This window comes from Dipodomys ordii, unplaced genomic scaffold, assembly GCF_000151885.1.
Source record: "Dipodomys ordii isolate 6190 unplaced genomic scaffold, Dord_2.0 Scaffold59, whole genome shotgun sequence".
Classification (NCBI taxonomy): Eukaryota; Metazoa; Chordata; class Mammalia; order Rodentia; family Heteromyidae; genus Dipodomys; species Dipodomys ordii.
The window spans coordinates 11,732,272-11,742,907 of NW_012267275.1; the positions used below are offsets into that span (position 1 = coordinate 11,732,272).

The 10,636-nt window shown below is 39.0% G+C and overlaps 1 pseudogene; it reads right to left on the reverse strand.

The window, feature by feature from the left end:
- Positions 1–5,399: 5,399 nt before the first annotated feature.
- Positions 5,400–9,435, reverse strand: LOC105989806 (annotated as a pseudogene).
- Positions 9,436–10,636: the final 1,201 nt, after the last annotated feature.

The window sequence follows — 10,636 nt, forward strand, 5'->3', positions numbered from 1 at the left end:
AAAAAAATAATGTGTGGCTAGAGTTTGCTAGAGCTAAAAATTGAAGTGGGGAGGTGAGGCTTGGGGTATTGAGGAGCTTGGAATGGTTTGAAGCTGGGGAGCTTGGGCTAAGGCTTCCAAGGCTTAAACTCTCTTTTAGTTGAGACTGGTGGAAGAACGAGTTTTACCTGTAAGGCTGTTGGAGCGGGGTGTTGGTGTTGGTGAGTGAAATATGGGGGTATGTACAATTTGTCTATTATCTGACTCCAAGGTCCTTTTTTCCTCCATGTATCAAGGGAGGATATGGGTAAGTCCCAAAGTATGCCCCCATGGCTACCCCAAAAGACCCTTCAGTGAGGAAACTGATTCTATGTTCTGTTGTGGGAGAACTTGGTTGAGCACCTCTGGATGTAAAATTCACACAGGACTAATATGGAGGAATTTCCAGGAGGGTCCTCCACAGTCATACTGGTCTTTGGGGACTCACTTGTATACTGAAAGGCAGAAAGGCCGGGAGTAGTGTACCCTGCATTTACATGCCGTACAGCATGGTTAAGAAGGGGGGATGAGTTTGAAGGAGTTACATTAGCAGAGTCAAAGAGACAAAATTTAAGGTCCTTGGTGGGAGGACATGTGATGTGATTAAGCTCAGCACATCCCCAGGTAACTGTAGCCAACCAGACCATGGGGTGTTGTTGATAGACCAAGGTTGTTAAATTAAAGCCACATAAGATGTGTAAAAGAAACCCAATCTCCCAGGACCAATCTGGAGGTGTAGTTACTATTAGTCCAACGGTGAGAAGGAGGAGTATTGAGAGAATTATAACTAAGGGAGAATAGAACATCTAGAGGGATTCAGGAGGAAACATAAAGCCAAGGTATAAAAGGTAATTTGCTTAGGTATAAACCAAAGATTCCTTGTAATCAAAGTATGCCAATGGCTTCCATGAGGTTCTCAAACACTGAAAGATATTGACGTGCCAGCCAAATGTTGCCCAGAAGGTTGATGAGGAAGTCCTAAAGAAGAGTCAGGGTCATGTAAAGGATGACTTGGGTCCTCCAGGTCACCTTGAAATCTGGCAAATCCTGCTGTAAAGAGCCTTTAAGAGAGCTGCACAGAAGGGTAGTGGGGTTTAAAGTAGGTGTTTGTTCAAAGAGCAGAATAATAACATGGAGGAATGGAGAATTTGAATTTGGGAGGGATGCAGCAAAAGAAAAACTCTATGGCTAATGAGATATTTAAGGGAGTGGGATGTGAGAATATGGAGAGGGTTGTGGAGAGAAACCTTTTTGTTCCTCTGGCACCATAAAAGCCACAGCTGCCAGGGTCTGGAGAGGGAGGGGGCAGCTAGTGGGTAAAAGGTATCTCTTCCTTTTTTTGGCAAAAAATAGCTAATGCCTATCTGTTGTCAATATGTAAGAAGAAAAAAAAGTTTTGTTAATGTCAGGGAGGGAGGCCTTAGACAGGGAGAGTTTGAGCTAACAGATGGGGGCAGAGAGAAATTGGGGAAAGAGAAGGGATTTGTCAATGGACTGCTTAGTGGCAGAGTACAGGGGTGAAGCTATGAAGGAAAGGCCAGAAATCAAGATTCAGAAAAAGTTAAAGAGGCTAAGAAAGGCCGGGAGGTCTCACTTGGACTGAGGTTTGGGGTAATTAAGGAGTTCCTGAATTTTATGGGCAGGTATAGTTTGTCCCTGTTGAGAAATATTCCCAAGTATGTGACTGACTTCTGCCAAACCGATCCTTGTCTTTAGAGGCTCTGAAGCCCCAGGCAGCAAGAGAGTTCCAAAGGAGAATAGCCTGACTCCCAAAATTGGGGTATTGTGGGGAGAATGGATGGGAGTTAGAAGGGAGGCATAAAGAAGGCAAAGAATAATGGGCTTTAGCCCTAAGCGGGTAGCAGGAGAAAGGAAATATTAGTCTTGGGTTACAAAGGATGTAGGATGTTTGAGAGAAATAAAAACCAGGTTGTAGTGGAAGGGCAACCTCAGGGTATGAGGTGTCCCAAACTAGGGAATTTATCTCAGGAAGAAGGATTGTGGGGCAGAGATTAGGGTTTAGAGTAGGGGCTTGTCCAAGTCTGGCTCCATCTAAAGGAGAAAAAGTGGTGGATTTTTAAGTGTGGGATATGTAAGGGGACTTTAAGTTTAGAAAGCAGTGGTAGAGGGCGCTGATGCATGATAAGAAAGGAATGCATGAGAGTGGAATCTGCAAACCGACAAGGAACATAGGATGTTTGACTTGGGGCCAGGAACCCTGGCTTCCCCATTGTATTAGGGCATGGAAGGAGGTGGGAGGGGAAGTATGGGGGTCAGGCTGTAGGCCTGGGATGGGGCAGATAGCAGGACAGTCCCATTTCCAGTGCTCCCATTTTCCACAACTAGGGCAGGCTTGGGTATGATACTTGGGATTTGGACACTCCTTGGCTCAATATCCCATTTGACTCACCTGAAGAAGGGCCTGGCACGGGGGGAGGGGGAGCTGGCCCCGCTCAACTCCCCACTTCCTTGTGAGAGAGGAGAAGGTCCCTCACCAGCAACCTTGGGTATGGCAGGCTGGGCCTTTTGGAAGTCAGCAGCCAGAAGCTGAAAGTTGGCTTGCTCCATTTCCTTTTCTCATTACCCTTTTAGCTTCCTCCTCTGTGCTGAAAAAAAGCCAAAATGTTCTTAATTAAGACCCAGAAACACAACAAATCAAAGGAAGGCTGGACAAATGGGACTGCATTAAACTGCAGAGCTTCTGCATGGCAAAGGACATAGCTAGCAAGATCAACAGAAAGCCCACAGACTGGGAGACCTTTACTAATCATACAACAGAGAAGGGTCTCATATCTAAAATATACATAGAACTCAAAAAATTAAATCCCCCAATACCAATCTTCAAAGAAACAACTACCCCATTAATAAGTGGCTAAAGAGTTAAAGAGAGATTCTCTGAAGAAGAAATGAGAATAGCCAATAGACACATGAAGAAATGCTCAACTTCTCTGTCCATAAAAGAAATGCAAATCAAGACAACATTGAGATTCCACCTCACCCCAATTAGAATGACTATAATCAAGAAATCTAATAACAACAGATGCTGGAGGCAGTAGGGCCAAAATAGAACTCTACCATATTGTTGGTGGGAATGTAAACTTGTTCAAGCACTCTGGAAAGCAGTATGGAGGTTCCTCAAAAGACGCCACATAGAGCTCCCCTATAATGCAGAAATCCCACTTGGGGGCATTTACCCAAATGAACACAAACAAGGCTATACTAAAGCTACCATCACAACCACATTTATCACAGTATTATTTACCATCGCTAAGATATGGAACCAACCCAGATGCTCCTCAGTAGATGAATAGATCATGAAAATGTGGTACACACACACACACACACACACACACACACACACACACAGAGTGTATATATATATATATATATATATGTGTGTGTGTGTGTGTATATATATATATATATATATATGAATTCTATGCCTCCATCATAAAGAATGACACTGCCCCATTTTTTAGGAAATGGAAAGATTTGGAAAAAATTATATTAAGTGAAGTAAGCCAGGCCCAAAGAAGCACAGGTCCCATGGTTTCCCTATTTGCAATAACTAGTATATGTCTAGGACAAGCAGAAAAGGTCAATAGGTATGTACATATGTCTATATAAGATGATGCTAAGCAAAATCAATCCCAAGATAGGGACACAAGAGGTCTTCTCTTTATTCCTGTTGTTTTCAATATACTTACAATGCATTATGTGATATTTTTGTTTCCTTTGTATGTTCTTCCCCCATGGTATAACCCCTGCTTTAACTGTATTTGATTTCAGTGCCCTGCACCTTGTAAATACATTTTTTCTAATTTGGGGAGGGGAAACAACAAAATGCTGAAACAAGGATTAAAGGTTGACCCATTGCACCAATGAGATGTACATGACACTATATTGAAAATGAACTTTACAACTTTGGGAGATGGCCTTGGGAAGGTGGGGAGGGAAGGGATGGTATGGGAAAAACAAAGGAGGGGGTATCAATACTCGATAGAAAATGGACTCATTACCTTACTCAGGTAACTGTAACCCCTCTGTACAATATCTTTACAATAATATATATACATATATACATATATATATATATATATATAATTAAAGGAAAGTCTAGGATCTTATTCTGGGTGGGGGATGGGGGGGCTGAAGGGAGGGCAGGGAGGGGGGTTGTAGGCTCCTTTTCCAGGTGCTGTAAATTTTTCTGTATGTCTGGTGCACAGTGGCTCATAAAGTGAACATGGAGGAGAAGGGTGCCCTCTTTGGAATTAACATAATTAACATTAACATTAAGTGATGGCCTCTGAGAGGTGGCTAAGGAAGAGGGTACAGATTTTATGGGGATCCTGGGTGTGTTTCTTAATTTTTAAAAAAATTACCTTGTGAGTCTTTTGGTGTATTCCCTCTGCTAGTAAGGTAACCATAAATTTACGGTGTTCAGAGCCACGACAATTCCAGTTTGGGTTTCCCACCCCCCCACCCCCGCCGTGGGTACTTCATTTTGTGTATGGGCTTGGGTTTGGGCTGACTTCAAAATATGCTCTTTTGTTAGGATTGAATTAAGAATGTGTGGAATATGATGCCAGGTGAGAGAGTGCAATTGGGCAATTCTGGTAAAATGTTTTTATGTAATGGAGAAGATTGCTTGAAAATGACCCCCATTTCTGTTTCATAGAATCCATTTCATTTAGCTTGAAAGGAACATGGACTCAAGTGGGCTCAACCTGTCCGGCCACCTCGTGGAGGGGAAACATATGTGCAGTCTTAGAGTGGGTAATTGGCAAGGAAGGGGCCAGGGAAGACAGGGAAGGGAAAGTAACAGCAAACCTGGAATGGAACTGGTTGGGGAGGAGGGGAAGGAGGCTTTTGGGGGGAGAGGGGAATCTCGGAGTGGCAGAGTGAGTAGAAGGAATTAGAAAGGGGTAGACTAAGGAGGAGGTTTATCAGCAGGGTCAAAGTCAAAAAAGTAGGGGGAGGTTGAGGTTGTTTGCGTCTTTTTTAATTTTTTTTTTCTTTTTGGGGATGGAGGAGGGTAACAGAGGAGGATTTGGGGAAGGACAGTATGAACAGAAGGAAGGTCTAGAACAGAGGTAAAAGAAACCTTGAATTTAGGGGTACTTGGACCATTTTGTATTTTGTTGAAGGAAGTAGTCTAACTTAGAATTTTAACATCAAAAGTGCCAGATTTCAATGGCCACTGTCTAAGTGATTTTGAGGCCAGATCTAGGTAGACAAACAAGTCAACTTTGGAGACTTGACTCAGCTAAGCCAGGGATCTTAAGGTTAGACCACAGCTATGCCAATAAGATGTCTCTGGGAAATGAAAATTTGGAACCCATTTTGGAAAATTTGGTAGGACTACGGAGTGACCAGTCCCACTACTTCTTGTGTCCCAGACTGTCTCTCACTCTTTTAAGTTTCCTACTTTCTTCCCCATCCTCATCCTCATCTTCTTCATCTTCATCTTTATTTTCATCCACTTCTCTGTCATGTCCAAACTCTTTTTCCTTGCGGCTGACTTTATTTTCATCTTTTCCCCCTTCTATATCGTTAATTCTCTTTTTCACCATATAGTCTTCCTCCTCATTCATTCTTCTCTTCCTCCTCATTTTCTCCTTCTTCAATATTTTCTTCTGTATCTGAGTCTCTCAAAGCTGTCCAGGTAGGTCAGCTTCAATTAGGAGCTTGAAGACATTTTCTCAGTAGTCATTCAGGTTAGCCACCTCACAATTAAACAAATCCAGTCTTTTCAGACATTCTAACTTTTTCAAAGGTCCAAGGTGTCAATATCTTTCAGTTTATTTTCACTTAAGTTTAGATGCATGCATTTGGAAGGTTTTTTTTGCTAACATGTCTAGACTTTTCATAATTATATTTTCACTGAACTGAAGCTTTTTCAGTTTAGGTAGCTTGGGGAGATTTGAAATTGCAATTACGTTTACATTTACCAAACTGAGGAACTCCAAGTTCAGAAATTTAGCTGTTAGGCCTTCAGTTTTCCCATCATTTGACTTGACTTGCCATTGCCCAAGAAAGTTCTCAAACCAGAAGTCACAACTGATTTTTTCAGTGCCTTTTCATCATGATGAATTAGGATAATTTGGTCCCAATTTTATCTTTCAAAAGGTAGCAAACTATTTCATCCACTTTCAAGTGTCCATTTTGAGTTTCAATATGACGCAGCTGGCAATTATGTGCTTTTGGTGTGATTACCAAATGTTTACCATGCCTTTCAGCAGAGATGGTCAAACTTTTTTCTCCAGTTGACATGGGAAATAAAAAAAAAGTGATTCTTGTTGACCCATACTTTAAAAAAAAAGGTGTCCAGAAACAATGACAATAATTTTATCCTCATATATGTGAATCATAAACTTCACTTTAACTCCAGTTCCAGAGAGGCTTTGGCCACAAGTAAAGTTACTCTTTTCAACAATCCCCTCCTTACCTACCCCCAGCAAGGAGTGACTCTCCTTAAAACATCTGTCAAACACCTGGATGATTTACTAGGGATTCCTTTCTGATAAATCATTTATGTTACACAAAATGTGGAGCATATTGAGTATAATCATCTCTATCTCCATTTTCCACAGAATGTTCAACTCCTAACATCCAATATGATTGCTATGCTCATCTTTTGTCTTAAAAAAAAGAAAAGAAAAAACAGGGTGTTAGATGGACACTCAAGGATCATGCCTTAGTCCTAGCTACTCAGTTGGCTGAGATCTGAGGATCAGAAGCCAGTCTAGACAGGAAAGTTCATGAAACTCATCTCTATTAACCATCAAAAACCTGGAAGTGCATTTATACCGCTGTGACTAAAGGGGCAAGACATTAGCCTTGAAGGGAAAAAAGAAAAGAAAAAGTTCAGAAACAGCACTCAGGCCCCTGGACAACCCCCCTCCCAACACACACAACACACAAACACACACACACACATACACACACACACACACACACACACACACACACACAAACAAATTCTAATGACATCCTGGACAGAATCATAACAGGACTGACACAGGGCAAGGCCAGGATCTGAACTCACACAAAGCCACAGCACCCAGAAGATAAGTCTTTCCCTCTGCCTGGCAGCCCAACTTTCACAGATGTAGATTCCAAATCCAGAAATACTAGGATTATTTTTTGGAAAATCATTATCTCTAAGTAGTTTTACAAAGAAGTTTTCACTTAACAAAAAAAGTGATAAAATGTAACACGATCTTTATCACCCCCTTCAACAATTTCATCACCCTTCTACCCATCTTTTCTCTTATAATTCTCAAATTTGTGGTATATACAATAAATTCTGGACTGTATCTCCCCCCACACACACACACTTCTTCTTTCATTGGTTGTTCCTCTCCTCTTAGTCCCAGCCTCCATTCAATTCTTAAAATTACATGAAGACAATTAGAAAAGAAAATGCTATGAAACTGTTACTAATGTTTTTGGAGGTAGAGTTAATGAGTATAATATTATCTTGTATATTCTATTAATGCACACTAAGTATATAAAGTAGAGGGTTTCATATGATATTTCCACATATATATATATGATTAAAGTCAGACTTTCATCATATTCACCATCTCTATTACTCTTTGTTTCCTCCTCTCCCTTCACATCCCTAATATCACCTATCTTATTTCACATGTTTTTCTTGCCATAAATTCCAAGCCTGACAGGAAGAACATGATATCTGTCTGACAGCCAGACTTATTTCACTTAATATTATAACCCCTGTTCCATCTACTTTCATAAAATTACATAAATATTCTTTATTTGTGGATGAATCAAATCCTATTGTGTATACTATGCCACATTCTTTTAATACATTAATGTATCAAATAGTAGCAAGGATTATCACATAACTTGGCTTTTATGAATAATGTAGCAAAAAGAAAAATGGTGTCTGAAGTACATTCCAACTATTATTACTTTGGGTATGCACCTCTGGTATAGCTTAATCATGTGTTATTCTACATTCAGATTTTTTTTGAGAAACTATTGATATCTGTGGTTGCTAGAGTAATTTTTATCCTAACCAATAGTTGTCTCTTTTTCCACACCTTTTTCCAATCTCTTAAAAATATAACTCAGCCATTATGGCTGATAGGAACACCAATCTCAGTGTAGTCTTCATTGCCATTTCTAAAATGGCTGAAAAATGCACATTTTACATGTATTTATTGGCCATTTGTACCTCTTCTTTTGGAGCTTTAAATTTTAGTCTTTTTTTTTTTTTTGGTCATGGAACTTGAACTCTGGGCATAGGTGCTGTCCCTGAGTGCTCTACCACTTGAGCAACAATACCACTTCCAGTTTTCTGGTGGTTAATTGGAGATAAGAGTCTCATAGACTTTCCTGCCCTGGCTGGCTTTGAACTGAGATCCTCAATCTCCGCCTCCTGGGTAACTAGGATCATAGGCATGAGCCACTAGCATGCTTGGCTTAATTTTTAGTTCTTTATATATTCTAGATAGTAATTTACCCTCAAATGAATAGCTGGCAAAGTCTTTCTCCCATTCAGTACACTATTGCTTCACTTTGGTGGTAGATTCTTTAACATGTGAGAGCATCATAATTTAATGAAAACTTATTTGTGATTTCTTGCTCTTATTTTTTACCTACTGAAGTTCTATAGAGAAAGGTATTGCTTTTGTGTCCCCACAATATTTTTCTGTAGTATTATAAAAGGTGTTATATTAAGGTTTTTGATGTTTTGTAGCTAGGATCTACAATCAACACTGAGAGTAAACCTTTTTATGAATAAGGTTTAAATTTTTATCAGTTTTTAAAATCAGTTTTGTGAGTTTAGCTTTTCAGCCCCTTTGACACATTGCAGATTTCAACAGCTGTGTAAATTTATTTCTGATCTTCTATTCCATTGGTTTATTTGCATATTTTGGTGACCGTATCATGCTTTTATTACTTATTTGGTCACAGGTTGGTATTGTGCTACTCCTAACATTCTCTGGATAATTACTTTCTTTGGTGTTTCCATATGAATTTTAGAATTTTTTTCAATTTCTAGGAAAAATGTCCTTGAAATATTGATTGGAATTGCACTAAACCTACAAAGTATTTTATTCAATAATCTCACAAGTATTAATTCTGAAATTCCATATACATAGAAGGGCCTTCCAATCACCTAATCATTTCCATAATTTCTTACTTTACTTTACACTTTTCTTTGTGAAAGGATTTGGGATCTTTTTTGAAATTTATTCCTAGGTATTTTATTTGGGAATACTACTGTGAATGAGATTGTTGTCCTGATGCCCTTTTTCAGAAGATTGTTATTGGAATATAAAAAGCTACTCACTTTTGTAAGTTGATTTTGTTTCTGTCTTTTTTCCATAGAAATTCCATTTTTTTAACCCACACAGCAATGCTATCGTTCTGATTTCTGGACATCCTTGTCAGCATGTATTATTTTCTGCTTTCCTTTTTCTTGTGTATTGGAAGAAGTCATACTAATTGATATGCACAATATCTTGTCACCTTAACCATGCTTTGTTAATGACTAGTAATGTTGGACACATTTTTGCATGCTTTTTGGTCATTTATGCATCATCTTCAGTCTTCCTCACACTTTGAACTCTATTTTACCTGTCTCTTCATTTATTCAATTGTATTTATCCTTCTGGTACCTCAGCTAACATATTTCAATGATGATTAGAATGCATCTTCCACATTCTCCATCATAGTCTCATTGCTAATTCAAATATCTAATGTCTATTTTATTTCCTTAATGTAAAGGTAAATGAGAAAGTTACAAGTTCTGCTCATTTACTGCTTCACCTGGCACATGTTAGATTGCCCCTAAATATTCTTGCATTTCTGCCCTGATTGTATGAGTCAAGTGTTCTTTACTATCTGCTTGGCTGGAGGCAGTTTCTACCAATAAATTACTAAAAATCACTTTAAATTAATTACCATCATTTGCTTTTCCTGGGAGCATTCCCACTATTGGGCCCAGAAGGAGAAAAATAGTATTGCGAGAATGCTAATTTTAATTTAGCGGTATTTTTAGTTACCATGAGAAAAGTATTCCATCATGTTTTGATTACTGATGAGAAAAAATCAACTTTTAGAAGAAAATCAGCTTGTCCAAGAGCACACAGATAGTGTGCCATGCAATCTGGTCCGGAATCAGTTGTGTTAGAGCGGAAGAAGCAGGATGGGCAAGAAGAAATTTACTTCTTCCTGAAGTGGTTGTGGGCTATATTATTCTATCAAAGATGAGAGTGAACAAGTGAGTTTAGAGCTTTTGACGCACATAAACATCAGAATTATAAGATTTCTTGGAAGCAACCTGAGTATGGTATCTTCTAAGCACAACCACAAATAAATTCAAGGTTATTTTTCCTACTTTAATTCAGCCAGTGAACAGGAATATGTAACTTGAAATTCTCATCAGGAACTTTCCAGAATACGTACACAAGACTTTCCTTGGTATGTATAGGAATTAAGGAAATCTGTTGGCCCTTTATTGACATTAAATATGATGCCTCTGAAGACAACTTTAGCTAGTTGTACAGTGTACTCTTTTTGGTCAAAAATGTACTCAATTATAAAAATGCTAATTCTACACAAAAGACAGGTTAAGGGATAT